The sequence below is a fragment of the Nycticebus coucang genome, chromosome 2 (genome assembly GCF_027406575.1).
Source record: "Nycticebus coucang isolate mNycCou1 chromosome 2, mNycCou1.pri, whole genome shotgun sequence".
In the NCBI taxonomy this organism is placed as follows: domain Eukaryota; kingdom Metazoa; phylum Chordata; class Mammalia; order Primates; family Lorisidae; genus Nycticebus; species Nycticebus coucang.
In genome coordinates this window covers 159,368,370-159,391,627 of record NC_069781.1, presented here as the reverse complement: position 1 = coordinate 159,391,627, position 23,258 = coordinate 159,368,370, and positions in this window count along the sequence as shown.

The following is a 23,258-nucleotide window of genomic DNA, read 5'->3' as shown; positions in this document are numbered from 1 at the left end:
AAAAAAGAACTCTCAAAACAAGGGCTTTAGGGCAGACACAAAGACTTATTAAGCTAGAGTAAAATAGAAGATGGTAGAGTCAAGAACAATCTATATTTACTATGCAAAATAAGATTTCATAAATTTGATAAATTATTAATTATTCCCTTATAGATTCAACCTACAAACAAACAGATTAGGGCTTAATTATGTTACAAAAGAGTACATAAATATAACATGTAATGTTACACATAAAAAGGCAAATTAAATTATAGAAGTAGACAAAAGATAAGAAATGGAATGTGGAAAGAAATGAAGAGGAGAGAGGGTAGGAAGGTCCTAATGCCTTTAACTTATAAAGAGATATATCAAGACATGATATTTATAGAGCAAAAAAAGGGATACTGATTATTTAAAAGATACAAGGTTAAACAACTCAGGAACAAAAATTATAATGAATATTTGGGAAGCAAGAAAACAACTGGAGGCTTTGGTATGAGTTCAATCCTTTGGGAGCAGAGAAATCAATAATGAAAAATATTAGACATCAAGACATTTAGCATAAGTACTGTAAATTGTGGTGAACATCATTGCCTACATCCCTTTGGACTAAACTATTTCTCTGTGTTCCAAATAACAGACATCTGCATCTTCTGGCCTCAGGACTTCGTGCAGCAGCCACTCTTTCTACGGGTGGGGTGGGTCAGAAGTGAGAGATTAATGACCACTATTAACTGACCTCAACCTTGGCCCAATGGAAGACATAAATATCACAGCTCTTTCCACCAGAAAGTAGCAAATTTCTGAGGTGCCCATTTTATGCCTTTCCTGCAGGATTAACCTCTACCCATTAAGGTGACTGAGTTATCAATACCCCCATATTAACTGCCTCTTCTTTCTTTGGGTCCCTTCTTCATATACTCTTGTCTTTAAAATAACCTACTTGAAATTTCCCTTTTTTCTCAAAGAGGTACCCAAATTAAGACACATTTGTAATATGAGTTTAAACGGATACTTAAAATGATTTATCCAGAGGATGAAAAATCACGTAAGTAACCTTTACTTTATGTTGTGTGATTGTTAATAAATGCTCCTGTTTTGACAGTCAGGTATTGATAGAGCAAAGGTAAGTATACAGATAGCATGCAGGTCTCTTGTCATAGTTCTTCGTTAATTTAGTCAATTTATAAATTTGACAAAGAGAATCAAGCACAAAATAGACCAGTCTAAAGGTTTCTCCAAATACCAATGCCAGCCTGGCAGGGTGCATAACATACTGGAAGTCAAAGGAAGAAATAGCACTTGTGAAATTTCTGTGGTCACAACCTAATTTACCCTGTTAGATGTTCTTCCCCAAAGTCTTTCTTATTCACTCTTAGTACTAGATCCTGCTGTAGTCTAGCCCAGTTCCTTGATCTTTCACGTGGTACAAAGAAATTCAAAACTTCCTCTGTTATGGTTATAGTTTCAAATTTCTTGCTCACTGCGATGTGCACAGCTTGCCGAGTGAGTCATGCTCACCTAATTCTACTGATATAGTATATTTCACTTGCACCAATATAACACCATATATTTATTTTCAAACACACAGAACTAGATGATTACATATTTTCCTCTGGAAATCCTTTAACCAAATATGTTTTATACTTCCCACTTAACCTAATAAATTTCTGTACTTCACAACAACAAATTTCCCTTCTAATCAATATAAAAATATATTCTTCTCATGTAATAGGCTGAAATTGATAGAAAGAAAGCAAGCCCCAATCTTCCGGGTCCCTTGTGGCCTTACACTCCTGCTAGGAAGCAATATATTTCTATTGGGACACTGCAACACAGTTCAAAATTAGATCACCCATCTTCATGCAAATATACCCCTTACACGTTTGAGCAAAGTTTGAAATATTATAAATTTCTTGCCTGGATTTTGGATTGCTGCTGGCTTTGCCTGGCTGTCACATATACATAGAGATTTTCCAGAGACTGATAAAAGCAATAGGGATTTTGACAGCCTTGAATGAATGTTCTGCTACCCATGATGTTACAGATAGACTGACTTTTTCACTGAGGACTGTCATCACAGCCAAGCAATACTTTTAATTTTTTAATCAACTTTTTTTGAGTCACACAGTAATGAGCCTGCTGCATTAGTGGCCTAATTTGAAATTGAAAAAAATGATATATTCCTAACTTATTCATGGGCTCATTTGATGACAAATTCTAGAAAGGTGAGTGTTTTCTCTTTAGTGAGTAGCTGTTCCTATGGCCAAGCTTCCAAATGTGTGTTGAAATCTTGCTAAGATGATGACATCAGGTGATGAGACACAGACTCCACCTGGGAGAGCTTATGTAACTATGAACACTGACAATAGCAAGTAAATAAGACCCCAGGGAGGTAAAATGAAGAATGTATGGCATGCGACAACTGGTCCAGGAGGTCAGAGAGTGCTTCCCTGGGCTAGAAGGTCCTGAGATCTCAGGGAAGAGTGAATAGGAATTCCATACATGAAGAGGATGACGCTGCTAATAGCAGAAATGTCTGTGTGAGAAGAGCAACATGGGGAGGCCTGAAACAGAAACAAGATGCCACCAAAAAAGGGGTGACAGACCGGAGAATGAAAACCACACCTGTGTACATTGCAAGTACAAGTTGCATCTATCAGGTGTAGATCACAAATGTCTTATTGCTGTAATTGGGTAAAGAGGTGAAAGCTATGTTGATTAGTAGGCTGTAAGCACTCCAATTTGTACAAATAATCAGCACATCGAATCCCATAATGGCATGAATGTATTTATGATCTATGTATAAATGACTTAATAAAAAAAAGGGAAAAAAGAAAACCACATTCAGCAGACACACATGATTTTACAGTTTTTTGTTGCTTTTCTTTTTCTTATTTGCTGTTATCCAATATTTACATGCTAAAATATAATGCAAAGAAGGCTATATATCTGCCTTCAATTGGAAAATAAGATGAAGCAGCAATATGGCAGCTACCCCTCTGTAGGGCACAAGCTAGCTGACCAGTACCTGTCTCCTCTAGACGGGTTATTCTCCTTCCCTATTGCCATATTGTACACACCCCATTGTGCATCATTTTACTTATTTTCTGTCTGGGCAATCACGTTGGTAATTACTGTCCTGGTATGTAAGCACCATGATCACTCGACATTTTAATCATTTCATCACTGTGTCCCCTGCAGAAAACACAAACTACACATAGGAGCTCCAAAACTCCAAGTAGAAGCAAAGCATTTGAGGGCTACTTTGGCTAGATACAGGAGGGATGGAAACACTACAAGAAACAAGATTGAGAATAAATCAGACATGAGACCATATGAAAGTATTTTTACTCTATCTTACGGCAAGGGAAAGCCATTGCAATATGTTAAGCTAGTGAAGTGAAGTGAAAGTGAAGACTGTATTTGCAAAAGAAGGACTCCACCCTACTGAGGGGAGGGAAATATTACCGAGTATACATGATAGTTTATAAAATGGTCCATGCATTTTTTTAGTTTTTACTATAAATTGTGAGGTATAAATAAAAATATAATCTGTCTCCAGAGAAGAAACTGAGACTCATAGCAGAGTGGATTACTCTAAGCCAAAGGACTAGTAGATATCCAGAGTCAAAAATTATACCCCTTGCCTACATTATGATGCTCTCCTCATATTCACAGAAAGTGAGTACAGAGATAAGCTCTTTCTGTGATTGCTGTACGTAAGATAGGATCTAGACTTAGGCACCTGCTTAAGGATGGCTAAGAAGACCTAACAGGATCCCAACAAATATTTACTTAGGGTTGATCAGGAAGATAAAACTTTGAAGTCTGCTTCCTTTTGTTAAATGTGTGCTGAACAAACCCCTTTTGAGAAAAACATGACATTCTCTGCCATTGTCACCTTAAAATTCTAATTTAAAAAATTAAGTCCATAGCCCTACCCATAAATCCCTGCACCTTTATGTGTCAAATTCTGCAGAAATGGTCAAATGAGTGTTCTGCCATGGAAGTACTTATTTTAAAGAAAAATGTGGAAAGACAAACTCAAAAACTAAGGAGTTACTACTAAGTATTTAAATTGTTACTTTTGTCTTTTCTATAATAACAAAAACTAAAAAGATTTTTAAATGTAATTCTTAAAATATACTGAGGTTCTATTTGATCTTGGGATCAAATAATTTCTACTGATCTGGTGACATCATGGACTTAGGCTAGCTTTTATCATAACATTTTCAAAATATAACCTTATTTCAAAATAAATCATAATAAAAGTTGCATGATGCCTCCAATTATTAACTATGAAGGGTAAAGGAAATAGATTCTATATATAAATCATAAATACTTCCAAATTCATTTTTAATTTTAATTCATATTTTAACTGAGAATACCTACATATTATATATTTGACTTAAATTAACTTGCTATGAAGTATTTTAATAGTAACAGAACACTACATGTGACCTACTATTTCTATTTTGTCTATGTTAAATCACTTTCTGTGCATCTAGAGTGATGTTTTCAAATTCAATATGAGAATTTGTAGTTCCCTTGGTAAATTTTTTTTTCAATGAACACCTATTGCTCATAGGTCTGAACAACCCACCCTGGTCACAATAATCTGGTTCCAGCCCATGATTACACCCTCTTCCTCAACACTGCCACCCAATTCCCCCCTCCGAACAAGCTGTGCTCCAATCACACTGGATGCTTTTCCGCTTCTCACATGCATTTAACCTTTTTCTGCTACCAGGCATTTGCATTTGCTGTTTCTTCAACCTGAAATGCACTTTGAAAGGCCCTCACAAGTCTACTTGGTTGTTATCTTTAATATCTCAGCTCAAATGTCACGTCTAAGTTTCAGGAATGCAACTCAAACTGAATGAAAATGTAAATCCCTGGGTCACTGTGCCAATCTTTGACCACGTTTGCCATGAAAAGCACACTGTGCCTTTTTGTTGCCCTGCTCGCGCCATGGGGAAGTAGAGTTTTGATGGCTGAGTTTTCCCAATTCTCAGGTCAGCTGGCTTTGGGATGGGTTGGGGCAATGGAAAACACTGACCAGATTGGAAGGCAAAGGAAAGGGAGGCCACACACAGTGTTTCTGGGTGGACAGACACACCTGCTTGTAGCACCGGCCTACAGAATTTCAGCTTCTGCCTGGGGTAACAAAGCCCCTTTTCTCTGGCCTCCCATAAACGAATTATTAAACCGTTAAAGCTGTCCAATATTTAATTTGTTGTTTGCTTTTAATTCTCCAGCTTTGAAGGTGGTAACCTACTGCCCTGAGAATCTTTTTTCCTTGTATTTCCAAGTATTGATCACTGCTCTCCTGCTAAGACAGAGTAGTTAATATATTGCTTTTTCCACTGGAAGCCTTTTAGTATATCTGAAGGCTACAACTATGTAACCACAGAGTATTTGCTTCGTCCAGTCAGACAAGCTCATTTCCTAAAAAGTGGTTCTTTACAGGTTTAAAGGTGTCTAAGATCTCTTCAGGTACCAAGAATCGTAGGGGTAAAGCATTTTGGATTTTGTTCAAAATTATCATTAAGAACTACCAAAATAAGGCCTGAATCCTGTGGTTATCCTCAGGAAATGAAAACTTCCTCAGGAGTAAATTAGGCACATGAAAAAAATTAAAAAATAAATAAAAATCCTTATTCTCCTAATGACCTTTTTGGGATATGGCCAAATCTGGAGCATTGCTCAGTCTTGCTATATAAAGATTTGGATGTCAATGTCAGATTTTTGGTAATTTGTTTTGCTTGTTTACTCCACGTTCTGATCCTAATTGTCCACTGAGACATCCATAATGCAATTAAGATTTACAAATATTTCCTTACCTTCCATATTCTTGGCATCTCTGTGATACTAAATGCTAATATATTGACAGCCACTGCTGAATAAAACACAGGCTTGATTAAGGAATTTAGGAATGTTTTATTTGGAACAGTTAACAGGAAGAGGATAGTGGACTTTGTAGCTCTGATACAGGGATATCTTAAATATACAGAATATATAAAGGAACAAAAGGTGTTCACTTTTGAATTTAGTTCAGAGACTGACAATTGAGATAAACAGCTCAATGTGAGAGTAAGGTAGAGACCGCCTCCCTTTTCTCTTTGCTTCCGCCTTTTTATTTTCTTTACTGAAATCATATTTATTCTGGTTCTACCGGATAATTATTATTTTTTTTTTTAAAGAGAGTCCCTGAGTGTCTTAAAATAGGTCCCAGCAGTTCTGGAACATGTTTACCTTTGTCAACTGTCTTAAACACTACTGATATTCTCAGGGAGTAGGTATTTTAATATATTGCAAAGCAATTTCCATTTCCTCCAAACAAACTTCCAAGCCAGTTTCCTCTTGCTTGTCATTTCAGTATCTGAAAATATCATTCCTAAGCACCTGCTCCCTCTCCCTCCATCACCCATTTTCTGGACACACTCTCCATTCCTTCCATACTTCTTGGTGCCATATTTTCATTCTGGTACTTCTACAATGTGTAGGCTCAAAATTAAGCTAATGTAGAAATTGTGGGTTTGCTGTTCTTAAAACTGCATTTTGATACTAATTTATGTATACCAACATAAAAGGATTTACAAACACACACACGCTCTTCAGAAAACTGTGGCTCTCTCAGTAAAGGGTCTCTTAAATTCCCTTACTTATTTTCCCAAGATAGGGATAAACAATTAAAATTTTGCCAAACGATTAGCTGGATAAAAGAAATGCTGGCCTAGTAATAAAAGTCTGCAAGAACAATTGTTAATTCTACCTTCTCTTTCCCTTCCATAAACTCAGTCACACTTCCTTTCTGTTTTTTCTGCTTGGTTAAAGGTATCTAAAGATTTTCAGTCAAAATTTAGGTAGATGGCAAATGTTTGTTGAGTTTATTCTAAAAAAGAGATAAACAGTTTAGTCTAACTTTGCTTCCTCAACCCGTCCATGATAGTTTGAACCCATCACCATTTTCCAAAGGATTCAAAATGGGAGAAGGCACAAACACAGCATTTTATGTATGTGTGTACAGATTTATCAGTCTGCACTGATCATTTAGTCAGAAAAATAAGTGAGATATAAGAAATCATTACCATGATGAGACATTGGATTCAAAAGGCCATAATTAACCCTTGGATATACTATAAAAAATAGATTTGCACAAATCTTGGGGGCTCTCAAATATTCATTAATGGTACAGATCTCTTAAGATAGTTTTCTGGAGTGAAATACAGAGAAGTGATGCATCTTAGTCCAATCAAGCTATTTTAACAAAATACCTCAGGTGGGGAAATTTATAAACAATGGAAATTTAATGCTCATGGTTCTGGAGGCAGGGAAGTCCAAGATCAATCTGCCAGCAGATCCAGTGCTTAGTTTCTACCTATTCCTCATAGACAGAACATCTATGCATCATAACATGGCAGAAGGGTTGAACAAACACCCTCAAGCATCTTTATAAGAGGGCTCCACCCTGAACACCAAATCACCTCCCAAAGGACCTACATTTTGATGTTATTGCACCGGTGATAAGGTTTTAACATATTTTTAGGAGGATACATTCAGAACATAGTCTGTTCCAACTCTGGGAAGAAAGCTCCATCCTAAGTGGAAAGATTGGGGGTCCTAATTAATGGTCCTAACGCATCTTGGCACCTTTTAGTGTCTTTGGTCTTTTTCCCTTTTAGCATAGCAAGTGTTTGCCTTTCTTTCTTGACTTTTTCTAAACAAACTTTGGGGGATTAAAGGAAGAAGTCCATGAAGCTGATTATTTTTATCATGGCCAAAAATCCTGGAACCTTCTCATTTAATTATATATTAAATAATATGCCCTGTCAGAAACAATATATTTTGGAGATAATCCCAGTCCATCTGTCTCACTTTGCATGTTAGGTAAGTAGTGCTAATAAGCATTGCTGAGAGGGCCCAGAACCCAACTTCTGATTTTTGGATTGTTTATTTCTATGCTATATTAATACATTCACTGACAAAGGTCAAAATAAGGAAAAAAAAAACCTGAAGTTGGTTTTGCCATCTCATAGACAAAAGTCTAGGTATAAAAGCATCATTTTTAGTTTTCCATAAGAACCAGTTTCAAAATGAACCATTTTGGTTATATGGTTTTTAATAACACAATTTGGGGATTTTCTCCTAAACTAGTGCATGATATAATAAAGCAGTCTTCTTTCACAGCAAAGCACAACAAATATGTGAATGCGGAATAAAAACATTAAAATCAAACATATCCCCGGAAAAAATGACAACACAACAACAAGGCAATTTACGGGAGTATTTCATAAACATTTTCCTCCTGATATCCTTAAATTACTTTTCTCCACTAAGCCTTTTTTTCTAATTTAAAGGAAAAATGTAGCGATTAGTTGTGCTGCTTTGGAGAGCTAGATAAATATTTATGAAGAAATCATCTCTATGTACATCTGTGTATCTATAATGTACAGGGAGAGCAATAGGTATTGAGAAGAGGGATTTAATTTCTATAGGGCTCATAAATTGCATCAGGAACCTGCTGTAGTGCTTTTATAATGGGGGCACGTGAGCTCCATTAACATTTGACTCTGATTTGAAACTTCTGTACTTCAGGAACTTCAGAAAATCCACCTGATTGCTATTGTGAGCAAGAATACCTGTAACATCATTAGCTCACAGTATGTAGTTGGCCCACAGTCAGAGGTGAATACCCCAGTGTTGATTCCAAGAAAGAACTGTCAACTTTCTTGTCATGTTCCTATGAGAGGCCTTATCTATACTTCTGTCTTTTTGCTTCTTCACAACACCAGTCACATTAGGTATCCCATTGGGTATTTATTGTTATTGCCAACTTGTCTCTTGATATTTTGCCTTTACCTCCCACTCCTGGCCTAGAACCTGCCTCATCTACCAGGAGCTAAGAATATAATTATATTCTCCAGTTTGACCTACTTCACTTTGAGAAATATTTTAGTAACTGTTTTAGTTATCCTTCTACTTGAACTCTTTAAAACAACTTCCTAATCTGCTCCAGCATAGTCTCCAAGACACCATCCATGTGCAAATCTGGGTCCCTACTAGGACAATCCACAGACTCTTCCAGAAAGAAGTCATATGGTAGAATATACCCGAGTTATGCCAAGCTTCTAGCAAAACCAGGTTGTAGAAGTGAAAGGAAATCTTTAGATATCAGTGGGGGAGGCTTAGCAACTACTCCCTCCAACATGAAGAACTTCTCAGAACACACCAAGATTTCTTGGGTAACTCCTCTATTGAGGGATGGGAACTTATTTTTCCCTGTTTGTATTTAGTAGAACTTTGTAACTGCCTCTGGTGATGAATATCTCAGAAGTAATGACAAGTGACTTCTAAGGCTCGTTCCTAAAAGGTGATGGTTTCTTATAGTTCCTAAGCTGATAGGTAAACAGGGTGGCTCCCCAGAAACCACCTTGCTTGTGAAACCATGTGTGAAGACCACACAGAGATAGGTAGAGAGGACATGAGGAGTCCATATTGTAAGAGCCTGAATTCAGCTGTGTTTTCCCTGCCCAGGCACTGAAAATAAATCTAGCACCTAGTTTCCTGGTTACCCCCACTGAACCTGAATAGAATAGCAAGAAGCTGACCCCACTGATTCCTACCCAAACTACTCTTTCATGAGCAAAATAAACCTTATTGTTGAAAACTACTAAATTTAAGGTCAGTCTGTTATGAAGTCATGGTAACTAGGATAGATATGTAATTTGGCACTGTCAATGTTTTCAGATATTGAATTAGCAGCCAAATTCAAATTTGCATTTTACTTAAAAAATCCCAGAATCCAATTTTCAAAATGTCAGAGGATCTGCCAGCCTTGAGCCAACATTCTTACATAACAATGTTCAGTTGGAGATGGTTATGCTTTACCACCTTCAGGGCGGATTACTCTGTTGAATTTTCCACCCTCCACCACCCCCAGCCCACTTTCTATTTGTGTGTCCTGCCTGGTCACTTTCAGCATTGAGTTTGGACCCTGTCAACAATCTAGGCAATTATCCTAGGCTGCAGATACAGATATTGAACAATGCCATAATTAAGTGCTTAGCCTAGAAAGGATGCTTAGCTAGCACCAATATTTACATTTCAAGAATGTTTTTCATCTATGTCAATTCATTTTCAAAGCCACAAAAATCTAGTAATAGGTAGGGAGTTAATAAACACCTTAATGAACACTGTTTAGGAAGTAGAGACTTATAGAACTTCCAGGAATAATGAGACTTCTCAATCTTATTCTATAGAAGTAGTATTCTATTTCTAATCTTGGAGCTTTTTATTACAACAAGTTAACTTTCAAGAGGATTCCCAAGATGCCATCAAATATAAAGACATTAGAACCCATCAAAAAGTCACTCTTGTCTATATTTGAGTTTTTCAGGGAGAAGGATAAAAGTAACCCATCGACTTGTTTTTCCCTTTTTCAAGTTATTTTCCTTATTTACTGCTGGATAATCAAATGATAAAAGTGCTCAAAGCACTTTTTAGTTGGTTATGAAGAGAAATCAATACTGCTTTGTGTTTCAAAAAGGAAAAGGCATGCAAGGACACCGAGGTATTAAACACGAGTGGATGGAATAGTTATTTGTGAGGGGTTGCTAACAACTGAATTACTATTTTAATGTCATAACATGGCAGCAGTCAAGATTACCTTTCACATCTAATCATACCATTTACATGGAAGTGGGAAAATGCTTCTGAAGTGGCCAAATGCTATTCACTGAATGGATTACAATAACACTAGAAATTGTGCTGCAGGAAAAATAATCAGATTCCCTGCCAGGCTCTGAAGAAAGGTTAATATCCATTCATTTGGGAAAAAAAGTCCATAAAGCACATACTTTTTAAACATGGCAGCTTATGCAAAACCAAATAAACAAAATACCATAAACATAGAGATCAGCTTTTGACTCTAATCTTGACTTTAACACTTAAGAGTTATGTGTCATTGGTTTCGTCACTGGTAATACTGAAATCATTGGCAATTAAGAACACTAGGCCTCAGGTTTTACATAAGTTATTTGGCCATGAATTTCATAAAACCTTTGTTAGATACATTATAATCGTACCCACTTTACAGATGAGAGTGTTGAAGCCAAAGAGTATAAAATGAGCCTCTAGCTGTGAAGTGGCAGATCAAGGGTTCAAAGTAAGTTTGTCTAACTCTGTAGAGAGGCAACGTGATGCTGGCACTAATAGCCCTTCCTGTGCACCTCAGAGAAACATCATGAGAGATGATGTACATTTATGGTGAGGCCTAGGTCTCTTCACTCAGGCCCCAGGCTCCTTCTGTCATTCATATTCCCCACACCCAAGCCCATTTCCCATTCCTCTAATCACATCAAATGTACACTCACCCAAAATACTGGAATTTTCATGTTTTTCCTTTCATTTTTTTTTTCTTAGATTGCTTTTCTGTTTTACTTTTCTGGCACACTTAGCTCATCTGTTACAACCTGCAGGAGCACTTTCCAAATACCCTCACAGAGCTTTCTCTTTCTCTTACATGTGCAAGACCTGTTGAGTCTCTCAGGGGATAAATGTCATGATGCGATTATCTATCTTCCTTTTCTGCTCAAATGGAAACCATCAGAAAGCCACCTCTGTTTTTCTACTTGCCTGCTGTCTAAATATAAAATGTTTGCGTATTTGTAAATATGTTTTAATGTTTATATATCAGAAAATATGTAAAATTAAAATATGCTAAGTTATTAGAATATTTTTATTTTATTGTTAAATCATAGCTGTGTACATTAGTGCAATCAAGGGGTACAATGTGCGGGTTTCATATACAATCTGAAATATTCTCATCAAACTGTTCAACGTAGCCTTCATGGCATTTTCTTAGTTATTGTATGTAGGCATTTGTATTCTGTGTTTAGTAAGTTTCGCCTGTACCCATTAATTAAAATATTCTAAGATGCACAAATTTACTAATCACAGTGAATGTTTATTGAACACTTGCTACATTCCAGGTACTCTGGTGCTCACTTTGTGTATATTAACTAATGTATTCTTTGTATAGTTGCATGGTTTTGGAACCAGTAACTAGTCCATTTTCTAGATGAGGAGGTTAAGGCACAGAAAGGTTAAATATCTTGTCCAAGTTAACACAGCTCTTAAATGGGGAATATGAGCTGTAAATTTAAAGGTCTGGCTCTAAATCCCACATTATTCATCATTAAGACTTACTGAATAACCAAGAGCTACCTATGATAGATTAAAAGAAAGCTTCTTGGTGGCTGTATGAGTAACTTCTTAGGGACATCAGATAGTATTACACAACCCCTGTACATGTAAAAAAAGTAAATAAATCCCTCGTCTTTTCATTAAAGACTATCTACTTGGAGTTGGATTGAGTGGTAGCCCTCTAGTGTTGACAGTTACAAAAACAAGCACCTATCCTTTTACAGAGCCTATTTTCAGATGTTGATACTTGAATCAAGTGCTTTAAAAAATGCAGTTTTAATAAGCACTCATTGAATGAGTGGCCTAGAGTACCTGCCAGGCATGGTTCAGAATGCGATGGTGAGCTATGTTTCTAAAGACAGGAAACCCTCAACTTCTCCTGAAATGGCCACTGCTGGGGGAAGATGGATCTGTCCTTTCACTGAGGTTATCATTCACCTTATGCAGATGAAGGGACCAGCAAACCTAACACTTCGCCTGTTGTGAGGAGGCAGCTCCTCAATTTATGACCTAATCGTGTGTCCGTCTGATCCTGATTCCAGATCAGTAACAAGTGGGGATTAAACCAGCTGACTTTCCCTCAAGACCCCATCTGCGCTAGCATTTGGAGCAGTGGTTCTCAACCTTCCTAACGCAGAGGCCCTTTAATTCAGTTCCTGTGGGTCACGACCCACAAGTTGAGAACTGCTGATTTGGAGGCAACCCAAGGTCATTGTTATTAACACAGGGCTTATTTGGACTAACGCAGACTTTGGTTTAAATTGTGCTTATTTATAAGAGATGTGTGACTGGGAAACTTGCAAAAGCACTTTGAGCCTCAGCTTTCATATCTTTAAAATGGAGAAAATGGCGATGGCCACATCAGATGGTTGATGATTAAATGATAAGAATGAATGCCAAGTACTTAACCCAACTCCAAGCACTGACATTCCTTACCTATTTCTCTCTTCAAATCCATAGCAGGGCTACTATGATCGTCACTTTATAGATACAGAGAATGAGACGAATGATAGAGGGAGAGATGCTATTTTACTTAGCTGAATTATCCTACCTCTGTTCTATCCCTTGTGCTTGAAACTTCCAGCACAATGAAACTTTGGACGATATTGTCTGGTTATCAACCAGTCATAGAACGTAGTCCCAGCAGACCTTGGAAAAGACAAGTGCCTGGAAGCCAGCCAGCCATTAGTTTGCCAGAGTAATAATTACAGTTATATTTACTAGGCACTTACTGTATACGCTAGCAATGTGCCAGGCATCAATCCAACAGTTTATGTAGATTAACTCCTTTAAGTCTCATAAGTATCACCTTATTTTACAGATATATATATACACACATATAAAAACACTGGCAGGGTAAAGATGAACAGCTTGCTCAGTAGCACAGCTAGTAAGTGCTTAACGTCCGGATTACAACCCAGTCCCTCAAATTTAACCATGAGCTTAATTCACCTCCCCTCCAACCCACACTGTCTATGCCCCTAAATAAAGCAGCCAATTATAACCACATTTTCCAATGTCAATCACTTTCTGAATTATTTTACATATAAAAATTTAAGGATGGATATTTTTCATCAACTAGTTAATTTTTCCTGATGTTGTTTTGTGTGGGAGGGGATAGAAAGTTGTAAAGAGAGTAATACTGAGTTAAATTGACCCCATGGGCCCCCAACCCACCAAAGGTGTGTGTTCCAGAGAGGCTTCTTGTCCACCAAATGTACACAAGAGTTTTTGAGTTAAATACTGTGGTATGACTTTTTGCCCTTTTCCATCCAATCTTTCCAGGTTTGGTGTATACTTTAGATTGGGAGTTGAGAATACTTTAGACCGAGAAGAGATGTTTTTACTAGAAAACATTAAGCAAAAAAAGAAAAGAACTTAAAAGCATACGTGGTTACTATACCCAGGGAGGAAGGAGAGGGGTCGGAAGAACCAGGGAGTTGCTTTTTAATTACCTCATCTTCCCTCCGGCTTGTCCACAGGCCTTTCAGTCTTCAGTGCAGTTTTTGGCCACCTCTGACTATGAGACCGAATGGAGCTCTAATATTCCTGGCTATTAATTTTATAGCTTTATGGCTATACAGTGGCATAGTCCATGGTCCTCTTTAGACACTATCTCAATCCTTAGACTGAAGAAAGACGCTTTCCCACTGTATGAAAATATCCAATTTTCCCTCTAAGCAAGTGGTGCTTCTTTTCTACTCTTTTTGTTTGTTTTTAAGATATCTCCTCTTCTAAGCATTTGCCCTCTGCAAATCTGAAACTCTTATACCACTAGCTACCTTTTAAACCCATTGCTTCTAGAGGCCTTTCCAGTCGCCTTAGCATAAGACTGTCTACTGACCTGCAACAAACACTAGGACTTGCTTTAATACCCTATCCTCATTAGCTCCACCCACCCTATTCTGGATCTCAGCAGATCAGCTGAGCACACTTGACTGATCTACAGCACAGCCAATGGGTGCAAATGGCTAACACCTGATTGCTTCAGGTGTTACTAGTTTAGCCCATTGCCTCAGGTTCCTTTGATGAACCATTGGGCCAGATGTAAAACATAACTTTACTTTATTAAATATTTATTGATCACTGATGATGTGTTAAGTCTCAGGGGCTGTGGAGAAAGCAGAGACAAATAAAACACACTATTTGTCCCAGGGAAAGTAAATACTCAGTAAAAGGGCAATAACACCACCAACAAAAAACCATAAATATCAAAATCAGTTTTCTAAACACCCAGGTGATGTGATATAGAAATAATAGTAGTTGAAATATCGTGTTGTTATTTATTTAGTGTGTTTGGTTGGAGACAAGGTGTAGGGGGAAGGTATGCTTTAAAAACTCCTTAAAATAATTTACTAGCTTTTATCTCATGGTGTTTGCGATAGAATTTTTCAAACTTTGGTCTCTTGATAAAGTCCTTATGACTTTATAAGCTTGTTATAAATGAGCTATCCACCCTACTCAAATCATCAGAATTTCCGAAGACAACGCGTAAAGCAACTTAAGTCTAATACCTCCACCCTATGTTTTAGGTCTATAGTATCCTGTCCCTGTGTCCCTAAGAAGTCACAAGTGTTAAGGCTCAGATAAGTTAGGACCCCAATGAAAGAATACGCAGTCCATGATACTTCAGGGACAACGGAGTCTATCACTGGAGTACAGCTAGCACCACATTCCTACCAGAGCATTTTCCCAGCTTCTTCATGCCCTGAATGGTAAACTCTTAATCTCTCAGAAGTCAAATTGTCACTTTCCTATGCCTTTAAAGACTTTCTTGATTTTTTTAAGGCCTAACTTGAATATGGCCAAGCATTTCAACTCAACTCTCCTCTCCTAGACTGTGACCATCACAATTTTAGGGAAAATGTCTTTGGTACGACCACATCCCTTAAAACTGGTACAGCCTGATATATAGCAGGCATTTTAAATATGCTTAAATGACTAAATAATTGCATGAACATTCCTCTGTTAATCAACCAAAATCCTGAGGTTTAGGACCAACAGCATTTCTGAATGGTCAGTAAGCGCATTATTCTGATTGTTCACTGTTTTGATTAGAACCCTTGCCTCTGTCTTATAAAATGTGTATGTTTGTTATTAGTTTCTTTACCTTTCATGGGCTAAGCCTGCAGTATCTGGAATTGCTATTAATGTAATTATGACTATGTCATTATGCTGGTACTTTGATCACACCAGACAGTGTCATATGTACTGCCTTGAATACTTATTTCTCTAATAGTGTCACTGAAAATTTTTGAAAGATTTCTTTTATACCCTTGTGATTTGCATTATCTAATATCATTTACTATTATATTTTATCACTTTAAAATAAGGCAAGCTTTCTCTAAATTCTGCTCAAGTAACAAGGCTGCCGATTCTCTGAATCACTTTTGAAAGCTTATTTATGTTTCTCCACAGATTTGGATTAAAAAGCAAACATTGAGAGCATTTTGTCAAAGGTTTAAAAAAGAAGACGACAGGAAAGAAGCTAAGAAAATATGAAATGCAGATACCTAGCCTGGAGGTGAGCTGAGTCACCTTCATGGATCAGAGGTAATTTTCTGTTATAGAGTTATATGCTGAGCAATAGTAAATGGTTAATTTTGCTCATCACCTATGTTTACTCCGTGTGTAAATGCTCCTGACCCCCCAATGGTATAAAGTGGTAGGGCCTTCACCTTACTTCAGCTTAAGGGCTTTAATAAACTTGATTCAGGCAAAGTGGCAGCAGCCTGGGTTTTCTCTATTAAACGATAACTCACAGGAGACTGCACTGAATAAAAGCAGGGGCTGATTTTGCCAAAGGTGATTTTCCTGGAAGTCAGCTTCATAAGATGAGTGAGAAGAGTAGCATTATGTAGTAGAAAGAAACAGGAATTTCAGCATCAGACAATTGAATTCGACACCCAGCTTCATCATGTACAAGCTGTGTGACCTGTGATGAATTACTTGACCTTGCTGAGCTGAGTCTCAGCATCTTTACTTATAAATAGAGATATTACCTACTTGAAGCTTATTTTGAAGATTAGTGCAATGAAAGACAGCAAATGGTTGTAACATGATAGATGCTCACTATGTAGTCATCCTCTTATATAAGTTATACAAAGTGATTCATCTTAAAGAAGAGGGTTGATTCAGGGTACTTACACCTCAAATGAAGTACATACCACAACAATAAAGGGAAACATTCATTCCAGAGAGCTATGTAGATGCTGCTGAACCATCTAATGCAGGAATACTGGTTGAGTTTAGGAGGAGAGTGGGAGAAACTGAAATGTTCCTCAGATATGGCTATTATTTTATGGCCTTCATAATGTGAGGTCTTGCCATATATCAAGTACTTAGATATGCTTTTCATGCATGGGATCATTGAGACCTTGCCACAACACCAGAATGTAGACTCAAATATATTAATTTTGGATGCAGGGAGGCTGAAATTAAGAAAGGTTCATAAATTTGCCTATGGCCAGACAACTACTAAGTGGGAAAAATATTTATTTGATTTTAAAATAGAGTTGCTGAAATTAAGCAGTTGAAAGACTGGATTCCCTTTGTTAATTACAAAGTTATTTGACTTAGTCTAAATATACACTGTTTACATTTATCAACAGGGAAATAAAATAAATGGAAGACTGTAAAAGTTATACGAAAAAAGATGCATGTGTATGTGTGTGATGTGTATATGTATGTATTATTAGGCCTGACAATTAAGTTAGCAAACTCGTCCCAGAAAAAGTACTACATACCTCATTGCTGATTATCAGTATGATTACCTTCAAGTACTCCAAAGCTATGCACCAACACCAGAATCTCCTCTACCCTTCAAAGCAATTTTAGAACTCTTTTTTAGGAATGGCCATCAAAGCTATCATCTTATTACAGTTGAGGTCCTGAATGTCATCAAAATGTCTTTCTTTAAATATTTCCCTTATCTTGGAGTAAAGAAAAAAGTCAGTGTAGCCAGATGAGGTGAGTAGGGAGGGTGTTCCAGTATTGCTGTTAGTTTACTGACTAAAAACTCCCCTTCCTCACAGTCTGTGCTATGTGAGTTGGTGCACTGTCTTTATACAAGAACCATGAGTTGTTGGCCAAGATTTTCAGTTAAGATTTACAAACTATTTCTCTATTAATGTTTATTTGGTCTGCTATGCTTCTCACAGTCAGCTGCAGATTTTGATTGGCAATTCGACACATTTTTGCAATATTTTTGTCAGTTTTGCTCATTTCTGGCCACTTTGATCTTTCTTCATTAATGATGCTTTCTCCCATTCTTGAGATACTTTACTAAGAAGAATATGTTCCAGGTCCAACCATGTAAACATGAAAGAGGTAAAGTCTCCATCTTTCTTTAAGGCTGCATAATATTCCTCAGCCCTACTATGAAACTAACTGATGGCTTTCACATGAAAGCTATAACCCAGTTATAACCCAAGAACAGGGGGAAGGGGAAAGGGAAGGGAGGGAGGGGAGAGGTGGGCGGAGGGAGGGTGATTGGTGAGATTACACCTGCGGTGCATCTTACAAGGGTATATGTGAAACTTAGTAAATGTAGAATGTAAATATCTTAACACAATAACTAAGAAAATGCCAGGAAGGCTATGTTAATCAGTGTGATGAAAATGTGTCAACGGTCTATAAAACCAGTGTATGGTGCCCCATGATTGCATTAATGTACACAGCTATGATTTAATAATAATAAAAAAAAAGATGCTTTCTCTCCCCTCAGAAAAACATTTCATCCATTTCTACACTGCTGTTTCTTTCATGGCATTATCACCAGAAATTTGGGCTAATATTCCCTGAATTCACTTCCCCTCTTGCCAAATTTAACAAGAAATTTATGAATGTTTGTTTGTTGCTCTAATTAAAGTTCTAACATTCTTGTAACAGCACACAAACCCAAGCAACAACGAGAATGAATGTCACTCAGCAAGACACCACCACATATCAATACAAACACAACTGTGAGACACTGGTATACCCAAGTTATGAAAGTTGTTTGCACTGCTGCCAACATGAGTGCAGGCTGGCGGGTTCACAAACTCAGTGGTAAGACCTCAAACTATAACATAATTAACACAGTAAACATTTATTAACCACCTAGCATGTGTGAGACATATGGGAACCAAGTGAGGAAGACCAAGATAGCTCTGCTTTTACAAAGCAATTATCACAAGTACCTAGTTCACACTACATAAGAGGCACGGTATTGGGCAAGTGTACCTGAGGTAGAAAGAGAGAGCTTTAAGATGGTAAAGAATGGGGTTGAGACCTGAAGAACTGAGAAAAGATGGATAGGCAAAGTCCAAGGAAACTAGATAAAACCTTCAGAATCAAGTGCGTGAGCTTCTGTTGCAAGAATGTCAGAGCTTGAATTAGAGCAACAAGTTTATGGTGTCTCACAGTTGTGTTTGTGTCGATGTGTGACAGAGTCTTGCAGAGTGATGTTCATTATCGTTGTTGCTTGGTTTTGTGCACTGTTGCAAAAATGTCATCCTTTAATGACATTTAAGGGTCACTGGATTCAATTTAAAACATTCAGCTTTAGAGATTTCTTAAAACTAGGTTTTTGAAGTATAATTAACATCTGCTAAACAGCACACTAAAGTACAGAACAGGATACATTTTGACATAGACGCATCCATGAAAACATTAGTACAGTGGAGATAGGGAGTATCCTCACCATCCCCCAAAGTGTCCTTCTGTCCCATTTTACCTTCTTCCTCCCAGCCATCTCACCCCCACCACCAGCACTACTGTCACTATGGATGAGTGTTTCTTTTTACAGAGATTTCTATAAGTAGAAGCATTTAGTATGTGCTGTATGCTATTTTTTTTTTTTTTTTTTTTTTTGTAGAGACAGAGTCTCACTTTATGGCCCTCAGTAGAGTGCCCTGGCCTCACACAGCTCACAGCAACCTCCAACTCCTGGGCTTAAGCAATTCTCTTGCCTCAGTCTCCCAAGTAGCTGGGACTATTTTTAAACAGCTCCTTTATTTCAGCATAATTATAGAGAAACGCTCATACCATGTGTATCAATAATCTATTCTTTTTATTGATAAGTAATATTCCATTCTGTAGGTATATCTCACAATGTGTTTATGCATTCCTCTGCTGATAAATATTTTAATGATTTCCAATTTCTAGCTGTTACAAAGGATCTATAAGCATTCATATGTAAGATTTTTCTGTGAACCAATGCTTTCTCTTTCTTGGATAAATACCTAGAAATAAATAGTTATAGGGTACGATTATTTTTAACTTTCTAAGAAACTTTCAAACTCTTTTCCAAAGTGGTTGTACCATTTCACTTTTCTACCAGCAATATATGAGAGTCCCAGTCCCTCCATATCCCTACTAACCCTCAGCATGGTCTATCCATGTATTTAAAAAATGTTATTATTTTCTTCTTCTTAAATTTTTTTTAACTTATAAATTTATGGGGTACAAGTGCCATTTTGTTACATGTATGGATTGTGTAGCGGTTAAACCAGGGCTTTTAGGCTAGCCATGACCTGAATAACATATGTACATTATATTCATTAATTAGTTTCTCACCATCCTCACCCCTCACAATACTTTACTCTTCTGAGTCTCCACTGTCTATCATTCTACACCCTATATCCATGTGTATACATTATTTACCTCTCAATTACAAATGAAAACATGTGGTATTTGTCATTCGCTGAGTTGTCTCTTTTAAGATAATGGCCTCCAGTTCCATCAATATTGCTACAAAAGACATGATTTTATTCTTTTTTTGGCTGTATTCCATTGTGCATATATACCATATTTTCATTACACAATCAGTCATTAATGGACACTTAGGTTGATTCCACATCTTTGCTATTGTGGATACTGCCATAATAAACATTAGAAGTGCAGGTATCTTTTTGATAAAATTATTTCTTTTCCTTTATGAAGATACCCAGCAGTGAGATTACTAGATTGCCTGGTGGTTCTATTTTTACTTCTTTGAGAAATCTCCATACTGTTTTCCACAAAGGTTGTACTAATTTACATTCCCACCAACAGTGTATAAGTGTTCCTTTTTCTTAGCATCCTTGCCAACATCTGTTATTGTTTCCTTTAAATAATAGCCATTGTGACTGGTGTAAGATGATTTCTCATTGTGGTTTTAATTTTCATTTCTCTGATGATTAGTGATGTTGAGCATTTTTTCATATGCCTGTTATCCACTTGTATGTCTTCTTTTGAAAAATGTCTTTCATGTCCTTTGGCTACTTTTTAATGAGATTTTTGCAGATTTTTTGTTGACTTGTTTGAGTTCCTTTTAAATTTTAGATATTAGTCCCCTGTCAGATGCATACTTTGAAAATATTTTCTCCCATTCTGCAAGTTGTCTGTTCACTCTGTTTATTATTTCCTTCGCTGTGCAGAAGCTGTTTAATTTTATTTAGTCCCATTTGTCTATTTTTGGTTTTTGTTGCCTGTGCTTTTGAGGTCTTAGTCATAAATCCTTTGCCTAGACAAAATACTGATGAAAGAAATTCTACAGGACACAAACAAATGGAAAAACACCCTATACTCACAGATCAGACAAATTAATATCATTAAAATGGCCACATTGCCACAAGCAATCTATAGATAGAATGCAATTCTTACCAAAATATCAATGCCATTTTTCACAGAATTAGAAAAAAATTCCTAAGATTGATAAGGCCTATCTTTTCAACTTCAGTCATACTGATAGATGTGTCATTATGCTTTTAATTTTTGTTTCCACAAAGACTAAAGATGTTCAGCATTTTCTTATTGTCTGATTTGTTTTCCATATAATCTGTCTGACGTCCCTGTTCAAAAACTTTGTGCTACACGTCACACTTTATGGGGGCAAGACATGATTGCAAGAGGGACTTTACCTAACAATTGCAATCAGTGTAACCTGGCTTATTGTACCCTCAATGAATCCCCAACAATAAAAAAAAATAATAATAAAACAAAACAAAAAAACTTTGTGCATTTTTTCATTAATTTGTTATATTTTTCCATTATTTGAGTTTTAAGAGTTATTTTAATATTCCAGATTTAATTCTTTTATCAGATGTATACATAGTGTAAATTCTTTCTACCACTCTCTAGCTTGCATTCTTTTAACAGTGTCTTTAAAAAAACGGAGGTTTTACATTTTGACATAATCCCATTTATATTGTGGGTTTTTTTTTTTCTTTTTCTAATTAAATGTGACAGGTTTTATTCTATGTTTTCTTCTCAGATTTTTTTTAAATAGAAACACAGACAAAGAGATCAATGGAATAGAATAGAGTCCAGAAGTGGACCCACAAATAGTTGGCCAATTGATTTTGACTAAGTTGCAAAGGCAAATCAGTAGAAAAAGAATAATGTTTTCAACAAACTGCAAAAACATTTGTACGCCCATATACATAAAAGTTAATGAGTAGCTCACACAATAGACAAATATACCTAAATTCAGCCAAAATGAGTCATAAACTTAAAGAATGTTCATTTTCATCTAATGCTCACACTAGGAAATTGTGTCACTTTAGCAATATCTGGTCTGATATTATCTCATACATAGTAGGCACTTCAATTGTGTGTGTGTGTGTGTGTGTGTGTGTTATAGGCAATTAGAGGCTATTGAGATAAAAAATCTGGGTTAAGTACAAATGGGATATTTAAAATACACTTGGTCTTTAGGAGGAGAGGAAATGAATAAGAAAATAGAAACACCTGAACCCCATAAATGCATGAATGTACAAAGTTATGATTTAATAATAAATAATTAATAAAAAAAATTAAAATTAAAAAAAAAGAAAATAGAAACAGAAATCAGTTTTTAACACGTTTGCCTCTTTGCTGAGATGATTTACACCCCTAATGGATGCTTCTGTAGTAATCCATATTTCAGTAAATGGCAATAGCATCTCTACCCGGTTGTTTAGCAAACAGCACCAACAGAACAAAAAGAACAAAACAAAACTACATAGAATTGGGATTCACTAATGGATTCGAATTAAGGATTTAGGCAAAGTGAAAAATAATGAGCTTTCAACTCTACCTTGAAAACACAAGCTTACTCAGATTACCATATTGTGTCAATATTTTTAAAAACAGAAAGCTAATGGGGGCATAAATATTGTACTTATTTTTTGTGCTATTAAAGTACTTTAATCTGGGGTTTATCTCTTTTCTTATATAAATAAAAGATTAACTTTGAATGGTAGGATGTGTGTTACCCTGAGATTGTGTCATTTAATTTTTCTAAAAACTAATAATTAAAGAATAAGGATACTTCAAAAAAATCTGAAATAAGTCAAGCAAGAAATAAGTCATACATTTAATTAGATCCAATTAAAAAAATAGCTGTCTTTTTTTTATTAAATCATAGATGTGTACATGAATGCATTTATGGGGGTACGATGTGCTGGTTCTATATAGAATTTGAAATACTTTCATCAAACTGGTAAACCTAGCCTTCACTGTACTTTCTTATTTATTGTGTTCAGGCATTTATACTCCACACTTAGTAGATTTGACATGTACCCTTGTAAAATGCACCATAGGTGTGGTGCCACCAATTACCCTCT